The sequence below is a fragment of the Ambystoma mexicanum genome, chromosome 3p (genome assembly GCF_040938575.1).
Source record: "Ambystoma mexicanum isolate Mex_15411 chromosome 3p, UKY_AmexF1_1, whole genome shotgun sequence".
NCBI lineage: Eukaryota > Metazoa > Chordata > Amphibia > Caudata > Ambystomatidae > Ambystoma > Ambystoma mexicanum.
This window is the reverse complement of record NC_090925.1, coordinates 1,243,432,547-1,243,448,168: the sequence shown is the minus strand read 5'-3', so window position 1 is coordinate 1,243,448,168 and position 15,622 is coordinate 1,243,432,547. Positions and strand designations below refer to the sequence as shown.

The following is a 15,622-nucleotide window of genomic DNA, read 5'->3' as shown; positions in this document are numbered from 1 at the left end:
ACACATGCCGAACCATATGGACAATAATATTTCTGACCGAACCATTCCTTTAAGAGGTCATGAAAAGACTGTAAGGGGAATAGTCAGAAATTGGAAGTCGCAGTATGAAACTATAGGGGGACATAGGAGTATGCAGTTACAAATCAGATTCACTGCACTCAACAAAATGTGTTTTATAATTCGATCCTACCACCCTGACCTCATCTGGGTTGAGAGCTGGCTACAGCACAAAGACAACCACACTGCACCTGGATGGTGGAGTGGTCGCACTCCACGCTCTGCTGCTTATCGTTTGTTTACATGTTGTAGCATTGTTTGGGAATGTGGGGATGTCAGTGTTGGCCTGGATTTCGCCTGGTATATCTGCTCGTTCGCAGCTTTTGTGCATGAGAAGCATCGTGTGTTGTTGGGTCTATACTGGATTTTCTGGAATATCTAGTTGCAGAGAAGGTTGCCCGTATTCTGCACTGCATGGAAAATATCCTTTTGCTCCAGCGTGTCTCCTTCTTTCAAGAAACACATCTGCTGAAACATTGTTTTCAGAGTATTCATTAGTTAATGTCCTCCCATTTTCTTGGACTTTAGACTTTAAAGGTTACATTTCTTTGGATCTACTATTCCCTCCTTTCTTCTCCTGCCACCTCCTAGTAAAATTAACTTGCGCCTCTGGAAACATCATTTTCTCTGTCTTCTAATGCTGCATCCTTGGTTTTTACTTCGATCCTACATTTTCCTTTTTGCCACGTACTATTTTACTAAATCTGTCCATTTTCATGTTTTCTCTCTTAAATTCAATCTTATATTCCTGCTTCTACTTCAATCTTGATTTCTCTCTCTTATTGAATCTGGAAGTTCATTTTGCCAGAATGTTCGAATATGCTTGCCTAATTTTGTAACAACCACATTGGCTCCTGCTGGATACCAGGATTCGTGTTAAAGTGTCTTTTCCTGCCCAAAAGGCAATTCATACTGATGCTCAAAGCTGTCTGACATTACAAACCTGTGCTTTTGTGGGTCTCATGGCCTAGAGAGGTGGGGCTAACTCCAATTATAGGTTCCCCTTTTCCACAGATCTTCTACCTTGAAATGTATTTTTCAGATAGCGTGGTCTAGTGCTGGATTCTGCTTCCTATCCATCTCTGCCAGACTTCTCCTATTTAGAAAGTTGTTCAAAACTTAGCGTTGGTGACTAGTGGATGGTTAACTGTTTCTCTGATAATGCTGTAATTGCCTTTTATTGATCACTGTTATTGTATGTTTTAGTATTGCTTTATATCCGGTTTTTTTATTATAACATACCCCAGGGTGGGAAGTTCGCAGGTTAAGTGAATGCCTCTGACTGTGGGTAAACCTGTCCTTCTCAAATTTGATACCCTGGCAGCCTTTCATCCTGAGGTCAGTGCAATTAGTATGATTAAGTGAGTGATACTAACACATACTACTGAAGTATTAGGAATGAGGCAAAAACGGGATATTTTTTTATTATTCTTGATACTGTTGTGTTAGTTTTCTAAATGGATTGTGTCAGAAATAGATTAATGTCGAAACACGTACTGGATATTTCCCACAATCAAAACATTTCAGTCAGTTGTCAAAGTTAGAATGTTGCCATTCAGGCGCAACCAATGCGTGAGTTGGAAATACAGATGTGCAGGTCCTCACTATCAGAGTACATGTCTCCTGTTAAGACGTGCTGGTGCATTAGCTGTTCAGGCCCCTTACCACCTCCCTGCAATTGTCACTGCTCTAAAACAGAAAGCCACATTCAATATTCCTCATGACCAATTGATTACACTCGGTTCCAGGCCACACATTTAAGTCCTCTGGCGGCTGATTTGAGCTCTTTCACCTGGGACCAGACTGGCTACAAACTATATTCAAACACTGCTGATTATTCAAGTAAGTAGGTGGGAAGAGGTCGTAGGCTGTTACGAGAAGGGTAGGTGTAAACAATTGCATTTCTGTGCTCTGTGACTTAAGGACGGATGCAACAGGTACTCGTTCAGTTATCGTGTTTTTATTGTGTGCGAAATAATTTTGCACCATTTTTAATTTCGGAATTGTAGTTTATTATTTGCTGTTCAGCGAAATGACACAGTTAAATGCTGAGTTATTAATGAAGCTGCTAGATCTGGTGATTAAGCAGAAGCTGGCCACAGTGTTTGCTAAACTGGGAGCCGATTGACTGCACACGAGAAGTACTACAGAATCTGGGCAGCAAATGGTGAATGAGCGCCCTAGAAGGACAGGGTTGCCTCCCAGGGCAACATTTCCTCCCAGGCTAAACAAAAGGACTGAGAAGGCACCTGCTAAAGCACCAACCAAGAGAAGAATGCAAGCTTCCAGCAATTTTGAGAAGTTCCCGGCTATGCAGGAGACCAAGTTGGCAACACACTGCTACACAGAACCTGGTTTCATTAGTAACTGGAATGCTGGCGGAATCTGCCGGGCCGGTGGCACCTTCTTTGCCCACAATACTTTCAGTTTTTCGGGAAGTGGTAGGGCACTCAGTTCCCTGGTGCCTGAAATGCCGCTTTTAGGGCCTATGGACCCAGCAGCAGGAGGTACATTAGGGTACATGAACACTGAGTGGTTTGGATTGGGAACTTTCTGGGGAACTGGATGCAAAGCCCAGCTGTATTTCTTTCAAAGGCTCAGATGGGGTCAGGGTGCACACCAGAAGCACATAGTAATGCTTCCATGGACCCTGCTATATGCTCAGCCCTATTGGTTGAATCGATGGGCACGAGGTTCAGCAGGATCAGCAACTAGAGGTTGGGGCCAAGGGGGAACAGTGCCTTCTTTGCCCGAGGATTGCAAGGAGCTGAATAATGCTACAGATGGTGAGGCCATGGGATTGACCAGCAGCAGGGGTGCGCCAAAGGAGGTTTTGGTGGGGGCGCCAGTACCCGGCCTGTTAATGGGTGGCCCCAGCAGGAGGGATGCCACAAAAGGGGTGGAAAAAGAAGCACCATGGGGGTGGCTCCAGGTATGTATAGCGCGGGGGTCCCAAACTGTGAGGGCCGAACAGCCTCCACAACAGGCGATTCATCTGCGTAGGAAGGATTAATGTACTAATGTGCTGCCTATGTTGTCTGCACCTGTCAAGTTATCCTGGCATTTGGTTGAGGAGGTTAAAGAGAAGTCTTCCTACATTCTGTCCGCTTTCATCCATATTTATGGTACATTCCATCCATTGGGACGGGATCATAGCACTTTTTTGTAACCCCAAAACGTAGTAATTGTTTCATTTTTATGCAGGGGCCAGCGCAGAGTTAGCTCCACCTTCATGTGCTCCGTCCTGCACCTCTCCATTCAATCCTTTTCTCTGTTCAGTTGGGATTTACAAGCGGTAGCACCTGCGGGCTATTTTTCCCACCTCTTTTTTTCCATGTTACAATTTAGCTTGCTACCCGGTTCCTGCGTCTGCTTTTTCCCCCTGCCTATGCATCCTTGGTGTCGTGTGGGCGTTAGTATGCGATGCCGGATCCTCATAACCTTTGCCTTGAGTATCATGGTCCGGAACATCGGTGGAGTTCCTGCTTCTACTGCAACTCACTATTGGTTTGGGCACTCGAGAGAAGACTTCAAAGGTGGGAGAAAGTGTTTCATTGCGTTCCTCCAGCCCACCTGAAGGAATTAATTGAAGAGAAGCATCGCCACCTGGTGAGTACTTTTCTTTTTAGAGCAACCCAGCCATGCAACCCCTTCAGGGGGAGACTGGATCAGGACAGTGTCACATAGATACTAGCCTTACTGGGTCTTGTCCTGAGGTACACCATACGGGTACTAAGTTGGAGACTGTAGGCTCCTCTTTCAGGGGCTAAAAGTACAAGGGGCAACCCAGAGTTTCCCCTTCCAGGGGCTAAAACAACTTCTGGCAAGGCAGAGGATCCCCAGCTTGGGGCCAAAGGTACCAGAGTAACATATGAGGATACCCAGTAAGGGACTAGGAAGAGTACCGGCCATGCCAAAGATCTGGCACGAGCTCAAAGGTCGGAGGTTCACTAAATTGCATGCAGAGGATCCCTGAAAAAAAGGGCTGCAGACTCCTCAAATCCTCAAAGTATTTAAGCCAACACCTCCAAATTAATTCGCTGGTAAACCTGTGATGCACTTTTCCACGGTTCCAATCAAAATGGAACGTATTTTAATTTCATTTTGTTGTATTTTATTGGGATTTATATAGCGCTTTCACCAAAACGCTGCACAATTTTACATAATATGGTAAAAAGAATATGTAATGATTGAAATAACAAAACAACCTACCAGAAGAGTTTAGAGTGAAGAGATGGAAGAAACAAGGTGGGTTTTTAAATAAGAACGGAAGATGTGGAGACACCTAGAAGAGAAAATATCAAGCGACAAAGAATTCCAGATTTTGGGGGCGAGAAGAGAAAAAGAACGGAAATAAGAGGGGGTACAATGGTTTTTAAGAGAAATTAAGGATAGAGGTGTTGCAAGCAAAGAGAGCCAGGGGTGCAGTAGAGTGAGATGAGGGCAGCAAGATACGCAGAGGCCAGTCCATAATAGTATTTAAAGACAGTACAGAGAAAATTAAAGAGGAATTTGGTGTCATGCGGAAGAGGAGAGATACTCAAAAAGATTTGGAAATGTATGACGGTGGGGATAGTGAGAAAAGAAGATGCATAGCTGTGTTAAAGACTGAGAGAAGAAGGCTAAGATGAGATGATGGAAGACCCATAAGAAGGGCCGAGCAATAATCAAGATGAGAAAATATAGCAGAGGTAATGTGAAGTTTAGCAACATGAAAGGACAGAAAGGGACGAATCTGATGAATGTTGTACAGATGGAAGCAGCATGTATGAGCTCTGGAAGAGTTGTGGTGAGAAAGTAAGCAAGGCGTGTAAGAGGATACCAAAGTCATGAGAAGGTGAGCAAGGAAGGAGAGCAGGAAAGATCAGGGGGAGGGTGGGGTGGATAAGTGGAAGAGGGTGGAAAGAAGTGAGCCTCCAATTTCGAGGGCTTGAGATGTAGGAACCGATATGACATTCAAGTTGTACGGCAGAAAGACAAGCAGAGATCAAGGAATTGAGGGAGTCAGAACAAGACATTAAAGAAGACAATCTGCGTGACATCAGCATAGAAGTGAGATGATAGATTGAAAGAATCTACGAGTGAAAAAAGTGGAATAGTATAGATTGAGAAGAGCAATCAGCTAAGTACAGAGCCCTGTGGAACATCATAGTAAAGAGAGTGAGGAGAGGAGGTTTGATCTGCCCAGGAAATGGAATAGATGCAGTCAGAAATATATGAGTGAAACCAACCAACGATAGAGTCACAGAACCTCAGAGCAGTGAGTGCCGAGAGCAGAGTTTGGTGATCAACAGTGTCACATGCTGCAGAAAGATCCAAGAGAATTAATATAAAGGACAATTTATAATGCTGTATTGAAAAAAGTGAGATAGTGACTTGAAGGAGAGTTGTTTCTGTGCAGTGCTTAGAGCGAAAGCCAGATTGAGTTATGGGCAGTAGAGAGTGCAGGCTGAGATATGAAGAGATTTTGGAGTAGACCAGTCTTTTTAAGAGTTTAGAAAGAAAAGAAAGGAGCTAAATGGGTCGGATGTTTGAGAGCAATGGAGGATGAAGAGACGTTTTTTGATAATTGGAATGACAGTTGCATGCTTAAAGGATGAGAGGAAGGTTGCGGTAGACAGGGAGAGATTGGAAAGCAGAGTTAAGTAGGGACTCAAAGATGGATAGAGGGCATAAGAAGTGAATGAAGGGGATCAAGTGGAGAATCAGTGGGGTAGGCACGAGCAAGGATAGAAGCAGTATCTGAGTCAGAGAAGATAGAGAATGCAGAAATAGATGGGGATAAGAGAGATGTATAGGGTGGAGCTGAAAGAAGGGTAGGTGGGGGAGGTAGATAGGAGAATGCTGAGCGTGGGGAAGAAACATTAGAAGTCAAGAAGCCTGTGAAGTCAGTAGAAGAGAGGTTGAAAACAATGGAAAGGTTGGGAAGAGAGTGAGAGAGCATGCAGTTAATGACTTGAAAGAGGCTACAAGGATGGTACGAGAGGAAGGAGGTGAGTGTGGAGAAATCTTTTTTAGAATCATAGGAAGCGTACAGTGCTGCAAGAGCAGCAAGATCCGAAGGGTCATGGGTTTTTATGCATACCTTTTACCAAAAAAATGTGTATTGCTTGGCATAGGGAAGTTCGGATAGAGCGGGGAGTATGGAACAACTAGGGCTGTGGACATTTGCAATGGGGTGGGAAGGGAGATAGTGGATGAGAAGAATCTAGAGTGGCTGGAAGAGAAATGTGGAGGCAAGTAAAAGCCTGATCAGGAAAGAAAAGTGTTCAGGAAGGAAGGTTTGAAAAGAGAGACGAAAGATAAGAGGCTGAGGAAAAGGATCAAAAGTCTCATCTAAAAAAATGAGTGGAGGAGGGAGCAGAAGTAGAATTAGGTGGTAAGGACAAGGACAAAGAAAGGAGTGAATACATAGGATGAGAGGAAACAGGGGAGTCAAGGGGAAGTGAAGAGATTGTTAACTCTAAAGAAGAGCCAGAGATGTGAGAGGGAAGGGCGGACAGTCGAGTGGGAGAGACAGAATTAAAAAGGCCAAGGAGAGCTGAAGATAAGTGGATAGTGGAAAGGTGGAGATTAAAGTCACAGAGCAAGAAGAAAGACAAGAAAGAAGGAAGAAATGTGGCAAGGAGAGTCTAGATCATCATGGAAAGAAGTGATAGGGCCTAGAGGGCAATACATAGTAAGAAAGGTAATTGAATAAAACTAATAGAAAAAAACGATATATGATATTCAAAGGAGGGGAAGACTGGAAGATTCATGGGAGTAGGGGACGCAAGCCAAAAGAGTGAATGAGAATGTTAATGCTACCACCTCAGCCAGCTGATCGAAGGGGTGAGAGAATTAAGTCTGGGGGAGCAGGCTGAGGCAGGGATAGAGACGTTATGGGCAGTAAGCCAAGTTTAAGTTATACATAAAAGCAGGCATTCCAGAGGCCTTTACCAATGGCAAGATTAGGAGAGGAGGACATAGGGGGATAAATAAGTTTTGAGGGAGTGCTTGAGTGGAGTTAGAGGAAAGAGAAGGGCGAGAAGGGCGAGAAGAACGATGGGTGGGGATAGCGAAGGACATGGTAGGTAAAATGAGAAAACAAACAGTAATGAGAATAAGTAAAGAATACATGGTCGACTAGAGAGTAAACATTTCAGATAGATAACAGATGGAGATACGGGAGAGAAGAGTGTATGAATAGCTATAGGTGCACAGAGCGCAAACAGGACTAAACAGATTAGAACTCGTCATGGGACGCTCAAGGCATAGACGCCCGAGGAGTTGTTTAATTTAAGGGGGATGAGAGGATGGGTCACGTAATTGATCATATGCCTGGCCGAATGGGAATGGCAGTGTTATCCCCCTTAGTCAGGCTGCTCACGGCTACAGATGGAGGTACGAGTGCAAGGGAGGACCAAGAACTGGAGAGCCACACAGGTAGAAAGGCTCCTCTGGCAGCAGCCGATCATGCAGGAGTGGGGAGACAGAGTCCTGGACGACAAGTTCGGGTGCCTGGTGAAATGCAGTGGATAGGTCACGTGAGGAATCACATACCCAACCACATTGGAACAGTTGATGCTGGCTCCCTCCAGCAGGCGACTCACAGATGGAGATGGAGGTATAGGTGCACAAGAGGGCCAATTGCGGGAGAGCTGCACATGTGGAGAGGGTCCTCAAGCTGCAGCCCGACCATACAGGAGTGTTGATACAAAACGGCCAGTTCCTCAATGCCTTCCACTCCAATACTCATTGAAACCAGACCTAGATCGGTGGCAAGTGCTTCTTTAGGCATGGACCCCTTTTCCCTGAGGGTTGAATGGCCACTTCACACCAGAATGTTGTTACCTTCAACGTTATCCCTTCCCCCCGCTTCCTCCCCATTACAATATGTGAACACATAGCTAGGAGGACCTCTGTGGTAACCAGTGTCAGTTGAATCTTGGAGGCAGAACCCTTTGAACAGACCTATCCCAACTCCTTAACTCAGCCGAGGGAGGCCTTGGGAGAGGCTTTTTTCACAAAATCTGATCCCTACCCTTAGCCAGCAGAACCGGTGGAGCCATCAGAACCTCCTACTGAGAAAGGAGATTTTGACACAGTGGAAGAGGAAGAAGAACCTTCCTTTTCAATCTATACTTTACATAACCGAGTTCTGGGCCTCATGTCATATCTGGGCCTTCCGAGGACAGAATATTCTCCACCTGAGGTGGGAGTTTTTGCAGCAAAAAATAGATCAGGACTTTTCTTGCAAAAGGATGACCTGGCAGAATCCAAAAAGGTGTGGGAAAATACGGCACACATTAACAGAGAAACAGATACAGACCTCTGCCTTCTGAGGAGTTTCCATTGACAACTTGTCCACCACCATCCTGAACAGTCCTAGCAGCTACTACGCTTTAATTAAAGTCATTGTCTTACACCTGTGCATTATATCAGCTTTTGACAAAACAGGATAAGATCCTGGAAGAAGTGAGAAAGAAAATATTTTTTAAATCTTTAAATCAGCACTCCAACTTAGACAAGCAAACATTGAAGCCACATTAGCCACAGCCAATTTGAAACTCTGGAAGGAATTGTTAGAGTTCGAGCAATCTATTCCTCAGGAAAAACTTGAACTATTTTAAAGCAGCCTATCTGATGCTAGAATTCAAGCACAAGATTTGATGGAATCTGCAGCACATCGTGTAGATATTTCAGCTAGAGTATTGGCCGTAACAGTGGATAAATGTCATCAGGTTTGGAAACATGCGATAAAATTCACAAAAGACATTCAAGGTAAGGTCCTTGACCTTCCCTTTTAAGGTAAAGATCTCCTTTGTAGCTCAACTTCTGACTTTCGCTTATGATCCATTGCAGGGTTTTTGTGGGGTTCAGGATCACAAATCTAGATCACTCAACCAGTGTCCAACGATGAAAGCAACAATGAGGACTGTGGGTCGGATCTTCTTTTCCTGCTCCTCTTCCTCTTCCACAGGGGCATCTTTTACCAATGCTGACAAAAACTCCAAGTGTTGGTCAAGGTTGGTCTCATGGAGCTCCAGTCGGAGGGGTGTGTTTCCCACCATCTGGAATCATAGAGATCCGTAACTTCAGATGTGTGAGTCCTTTTTGTGACTTTCAAAAGATTCTGCATTCCACTCCACCTGCTCATCCTTCCAGCCCCGTCTATCCCAGAGCAGGTCCCAGCTCTCCTCACAGTGATTCAAAAACCTCTCTCTATGAAAGCAATAGAGGAAGTTGCACTGGCAGAGGAAGGTGAGATATTTTAATTTCTTCTCTTTAAAGTGTCCAAATCCATCCAGGCTGGACTGAGCACAGTACTTGATATGTCAGATTTCAACCTTCATCTTCCCCACAAGAAATTCAGGATGATCACCCCCACACAAATCTGATCTACTCTTTAACAGGGATATTGGCTCTGTGTAGTGGATCTGTCTTGGTTTCTCGATTTGGGACCATCATTTTCAGTACTGAGTTATCCCTTTTGGCTTGAGCTTGGCTCCAAGAGTTTTCATCAAAATGTCTGCAACTGTGGCTTACCTGTGACCTCAAGGAGTCCATTTATATCCTTATCTGGACGATAGGCTCCTCAGATTCCATTGTCCATGACTGGCAAATCTCTCTCTCCAGTCCGTGCTCCTTCTACTTTACCACCTCGACTTGTCAGTGAACTGAAATAAATTCTCTAGGATGGTCTCCCAGAACTTTATTTTCATAGGATTTCGCTGCAATGCATTGATAGCCAGGGTTTTTCTTACAGAAGAGACAGTATTGAACTTCCATCGGTCATGCACCATTTTCCTACAATCAGCCCACATGACCACATGGTGGTTTCAGAGGCTATTAGGTTTAATGGCTGCCTGTGCACTGGCGGTACCATTAGCGAGACTCAAAGTGAGGCGAACACCGTTAGCGTTGAGATCGGCTTGGTCTCAAGCATCAGACCCTGATTCTCACTCAGTCTCTGTGACATTGTAGATGCGATGAGACCTGGTTTGGTTGCCGAATCAAAGGAACCCAATTAATGGAACTCCTTTTTTGGAGACAGTCCCCCAGGTCACAGACCTGAGGCTCCTCTTCTTTAGAATGGGGAGCAACTCTGGATCATGTGGAAGTGTTTACTTTTGGCCTCCCATAAATAGGAAGGAACACGTAAACCTCCTGGACTTGAAAGGGATTTTCCAGCCTCTAAAGATTTTTCTGCTGAATATTAAGAAAAAGTAGTGCACATTTGAAAAGACAATGCAGTATCAATGTATGAGGTGAACAAACAGTGGGGAACCAGATCTTACCCACTAATTCAGCTGGCAGTACAGATGTGCGAATAAGCAATCCAGAGAGGAATATGGCTGCAAGCAGTTCATATTCCGTACTAGAGCATTCTCCTGTGGACTCACTCAGTGGCTATGCAACGGCGAACCACAAATGGGAACTGAACAACCAAGCCCTCAATCAGATCTTGGGTGAATGGAAATTCCCCAAGTCAACCTGTTTTCAACGGCTTGCAAAAAGAAAGTTCCGTTGTATGCCTCAAGTGAGGCAATCGGCCCAAGCTCTCTACGAGATTCTCATAAGATATCTTGGGACAAAATGTCAGTGTTAGCATTTCCTCAACTACCGCTGATTTATCGAGCATTATTGAAATTCAGAAATTCAAAGAGCTGTGCCCTGGTGTTCATAGACCTTTGGTGGCCAGCCAGCTTCTAGTTCTCTGACCTGATGAGTGTTACGGGCCACCATCCAGTATGCCTATCGGATATTCTAAACCTCCTCTGTGACAACAACAGCCTGGTATGGCAACCCTCCCCACAATCACAGAACTTTGCGGCATGGTTCCTGAGGTCAGGTCATTAGGTCACCTTGGCCTTTCCGATAAGAACCTTTGCATCATAAAAGCTGTGCGCAAGCCATCTGCACAACCCCAGTATGAAAGCAAATGGTGCAGTTTTTGCCAGTAGAGTCTGGAAAAGGGGATCAATCCTCTGTCATCTTCTTTAGACCATGTTTTCTTTTCATTTCAGGATTTGCAATCACAGGGATCCAAATAGATTCAAGCAGGATTTAACTTTTGGCTTCGGGGGCATATTTCAGTTCAGATTATTGCTCTTGCTCTTTGTCAAATCCAGTGGTGAAACGCCACATTGATGTTCTCTCTCATCTTCACCCTCCAAGTTAAAAACCCTCACACTAAACAGGAGCTTAATGTGGTGCCTCATGCATTATGTCACAAACCATTGAACCCATGGCAACCATTAACCTTCCTGGTAGGTGGCTTTTCTGGTTACCATCTCTTCCTGTGAGAACAGGGGCAAAGTGGTCCTCTGGACTCATCCCTCTTTTTGCCGAACGTTGTGACAGAATTTGAAATCACCCTAACGATTTCCTCATCTGACTTCTTCCCCAATCCATCTTCGGATATGGAAAAGGTCCTCTATAATTTAGACATAACAAGAGCACTCAAGTTCTACCTTCATAGGACGAAGGGTTTCAGGGTGTCATCAAGTCTGTTTGTTAATGGTTGGCAACTCCAAGAGAGGAGCTCATGCCCCTAAAGCTACGATCCTACTGTGGATAGTTTCCTGCGTATTGGAAGCATATTCAGTTCAGGCACTCCCATCACATAACGATCTTCACTCTCATTTGGTTCAAGCAAATGTGGCTTTAGTAGCCTTTCAAAAATATGTCCCCTGTGAGCCCATAGCTAGGACAGCCCGTTTTGCTTCCCCGTCATTCTTCTGTAAACACTACTGCCTCGAGCTGTGTTCCAAGGCTGATGCTCACTTAGGTCAAGGAGTTTTCAAAAATCTTTTTAAATAATGTGAGATTATGTATATACACCTAGTAATTCTGCTAATCTCGGGATTTAGGCGTAAAACTAGTTATTTACTATAGTGACATAACATACTCCTAGTCCAGAGACCCCTTTCCGCCATTCTCGGCTTTCCCCCCTTAAAATATCCTTATTTGTCATAAAATCACTGACCTTGGATAACGGAACAAGACTGATGGGTGTTGCGTGGGGCGGGGCACAGGAAGGCAGGGCCAAAGCCACAAATATGGTGGCTTGCGTGTAAAAATAAAAAAGGACAAACGGTTTTTGGTGCTACAAAAAAGTGCTCCGGTCCGTCCTGATGGACTGAATGCCCCATAAATATGGAGGAAAGAAGACTCTGGACTAGAAGTGTTGGTCACTACAGTGAGTAATGGCAATTTGTTGAGGTCTTTGAACTGGTAGACAAGGGGCAGTTAGAAAGACCCAAAAGCTGATGCATCAGGGATTTGTGGCTTTGTGTCCACTTGCAGCAATGGCTGGTGTGTGGAGGAATGCCTCAGGCAGGGGATTGAGACTAAATTGGTTCGAAATCTGACTTTTTTGGAATTGTTCCCTAGTGTAATGGCTTTGGAATTGGGAAGATAGTGACCGCGAGACAAGCATAGATGTTCTGGTCAGATAATATGTCAGTGGTTAAAGTGGTAAATAGGGCCTCTGGTTTTAAGACTTTTAAAGAGGGTGGTATTGCTTTACTTGAAGTAAGCTAAACACAGCCCTGGAAGCTTGAATCATGCTCCAGGTGTACTGTCTCATTTTAAGATGCAGTCATTCCCACTGCATCATCCTATAACGACGGCAGTGGAGACTCTTTTTCCGGTGGATTTATGCAATCAGTGTTTCTGGTTAACTGATTCGGTTGGCACATGTCTGGCACTTGAAACGAAAAGAGCTCATAGGGCTGCTTTTGCAGTGTATCAGCGATTTTTCAAGGATATGGGTAGCAGGCGTTTCAGGCTTGAATCGGTGCCCTCATTCCCAGGGATGTTGAGCTTGAGAGAGTAGGGAGTGTCCATTATGTCTACATTTAGGCACATTACTGCTATTGTATTTTTTGCAAAACGATCTGTGATTAGTGTAGCGCTGTCATACTTTAACGAAGGTAGGAGTGCGGATGGGAGATCCTAGACAAAGTGACGCTGTGGGCCAATGATTCAGAGGTTAAAGGTCATCTGCTCCTCCTCTTACGTGAATACACTTTTCAGAAAACGTATTTTCCTGGGTCTTTTACAGCGCTTTTAGAATCAATGAGCTTATGCTTCGAGTTCCTCGGGACATTTGCAAGGGGGGGTTAGAGACAGAGGGGATAGAGGCCTCGCTTTTCTAATCAAATTCTTTTTGAGCAGGCACTGCAACGTTGCAGTTTATGGAGGCCTGGGTGACAGTGAGGCCCTGTGAATCGGGATGCTTAAGTCTAGAGCTTAACGCTCTATGTTCACTCTCCTTTGTGATAAGCTTTGTGACGCATGGTCAGTGTTGTTTTGTGTAACCTTACCCTCTTTCCCAGCAGAAACCTTCAAGCATGCAGGTGGTATGGATAGTTGGGATAGTTGATCACGCTTTTGTGAGACAGGCAGCAGCAAGGCCACATGGCCTCTGGGAAATGTAAGTCTTATTGGTTTGGCGTGGGGGATTACATTTGTCCGAGATGAGAGGAATGGTGAACCAGGTGGTCCACAGTGGCAAGATCATGGTGCATAAGATGATATTGCTGCATTTGAAGGGGGAACAATTTGACCGCTTTGGGTAGGAAGGTGGAAGAGAACTGCTGCTTACAGAACTGATATTGTGTTCAAAGAGGTTTCCTAAATGGTGATTGCCTGGTCACAAAGGATTCCGCGAAGTCACTGGCGTGCACCAAGGACAGGGAGAGAGCCCAATGGCTTGGAGAGGAAGCACAAGGGAGAAATTACTAAATTAACAATGAGAAACAGGAAGTTGCTAAGTATTCATCGTTTGGAAAAGGGGCTGATGTGCCACAGCAGTGGAGTGCATTTGTCCTAAGGTACAGGGACCTGTTTATTTCAGATATTAACGATTTTGCTCAGGCTGTTTGGTTGCTGGAGGCTGGGAATAAGTGGTGAGCTATGTTTGTGATGTTACGAGGTTAGATGACTTGGGTCTTGAGACAATGGATCGAAGAATGTTGTTTTCATCAGATACTGTTAAGAAGTTTTCCCTGAGATGCGTGCTGTTTGGGTGCGGGAGTCATTGGGTGGGCGGTATGCCTGCAAGTGCTGAGCTGAAAGCTTGGGAACATCCCTTATAGGTGCAGGGGGCTAAGAAGCTCAGCAAGGCAAAGCAAGCCCTCCTGCACAAGAATTTGGTAGGTGGTCAGGTAAAACTTTATTTTCGGTTCTTCACAGCGGTTCTGGTGGGAACATGCTAAAGTTGCACACAAACTATTAATTATTATGAAAATTATATCGATCCATTAATGTTGTAATTTTTGTTTGCATTCTCTGTGATTTTATTTTGTATAGATGTTAAGAATGTTGTCTTGATACATGTGGCCAGTTTGTTTTCCTAAATATGGTGACTATGAGTTATTGGTGTAGGTTGTGAAGGGTGGGGGTGTGGTACATATACAGCCTACTGTCAGCCCATTGCATACTGCTTCAGATAGACACAAATGCTTCTGCAAACCTTGTCTCACAGACTGCGTACTTCTCATAATCCTGCAAATCCAGCCAAGCATTGCATACGCATACTGCTGGTCAGTGGTGACACCTTTTTCGAGTCCTAGGATTTACTCTTCTAACGTTTCATTAAATAGTATTGTAGTTGCATTGGTGCAATTCAAGTTAAACAGAACTACACCCTCCATAGTTCACTAGATTGTTAAATCAAGGCAGAGGACTGGCATCACATTGTTCTCAGTGACAAGGCATAAAATAAGCAGTGTCACATAGCAATTTGCTATGCAATTCTGTAGGCTTGCTTATTAAACGTGCACTTGTGTAGCACATCTAGCTATTTAAATTATCCTGCTCCATGAAAGCACAGCTTGCCCTGCATTCCTCTCTTGCCATAAGGGCTTTCTCCACTTTTTGGTCTCTGTTCATTGCAAGTTCAAAGGGGCTAGCAGAGAGTGCAGTACTAACCAACCCCTCCACTCTTAAAAGTGCCAAAGGCCTGCAAGGGATTGCTATGCAAGGAACGTTCTTTCTTTTTCAAATATTTTCAAACCAGAAGTAATCTGGATGTATTAAGCACACTATATCCTGTTTCCAAAGACCAGTATATCTTTACTTTTTTTAAACAGTCCTGCAATTCCATTCCTAAAAATGTAAGATGATACATAATTCTTAATTGCAGTATTGCTGAAGTAAAACATAGCATTGCTTCCAGATGTGGCTATGAGTGCTAATAGCAGTAAATATCGCTTTCATGGGTTTGCAGGGCTGGAATGCTGTGCTTGATCCCACCTGGCTCGGGTTTGAGGTCCTTTAGTGGCTGTGCTGTCCCGGAAAGCAGTAATGAACGCTGTATTGAAAACAGTTGATATCAATGACAGGCAAGGCCATCTTGTCCACTTGAAGTTGACACAACACCATACTATGGGCCTCATCACGAGTTTGGCGGTAACCCTTAAATCCGGAAAATTCCCCATTGAGCCCAATGGAGAATGGGGCATTCCCGAATGGGCTCAGTGGGGAATCGAGAATTCCATTACTGCCAAACACGTGATCCGGCGCTACTAGCCCCGGGGGGTTTGGCGGTAGGGCTAATACCGCCAGCGGTAAT

At 44.5% G+C, this 15,622-nt stretch overlaps 1 protein-coding gene across 3 annotated transcripts in view; it reads left to right on the top strand.

The window, feature by feature from the left end:
• GRIN2B (glutamate ionotropic receptor NMDA type subunit 2B) overlaps positions 1-15,622 on the top strand; it is a 1,810,086-nt gene that overhangs the window by 1,703,947 nt on the left and 90,517 nt on the right. The window lies entirely within an intron of this gene.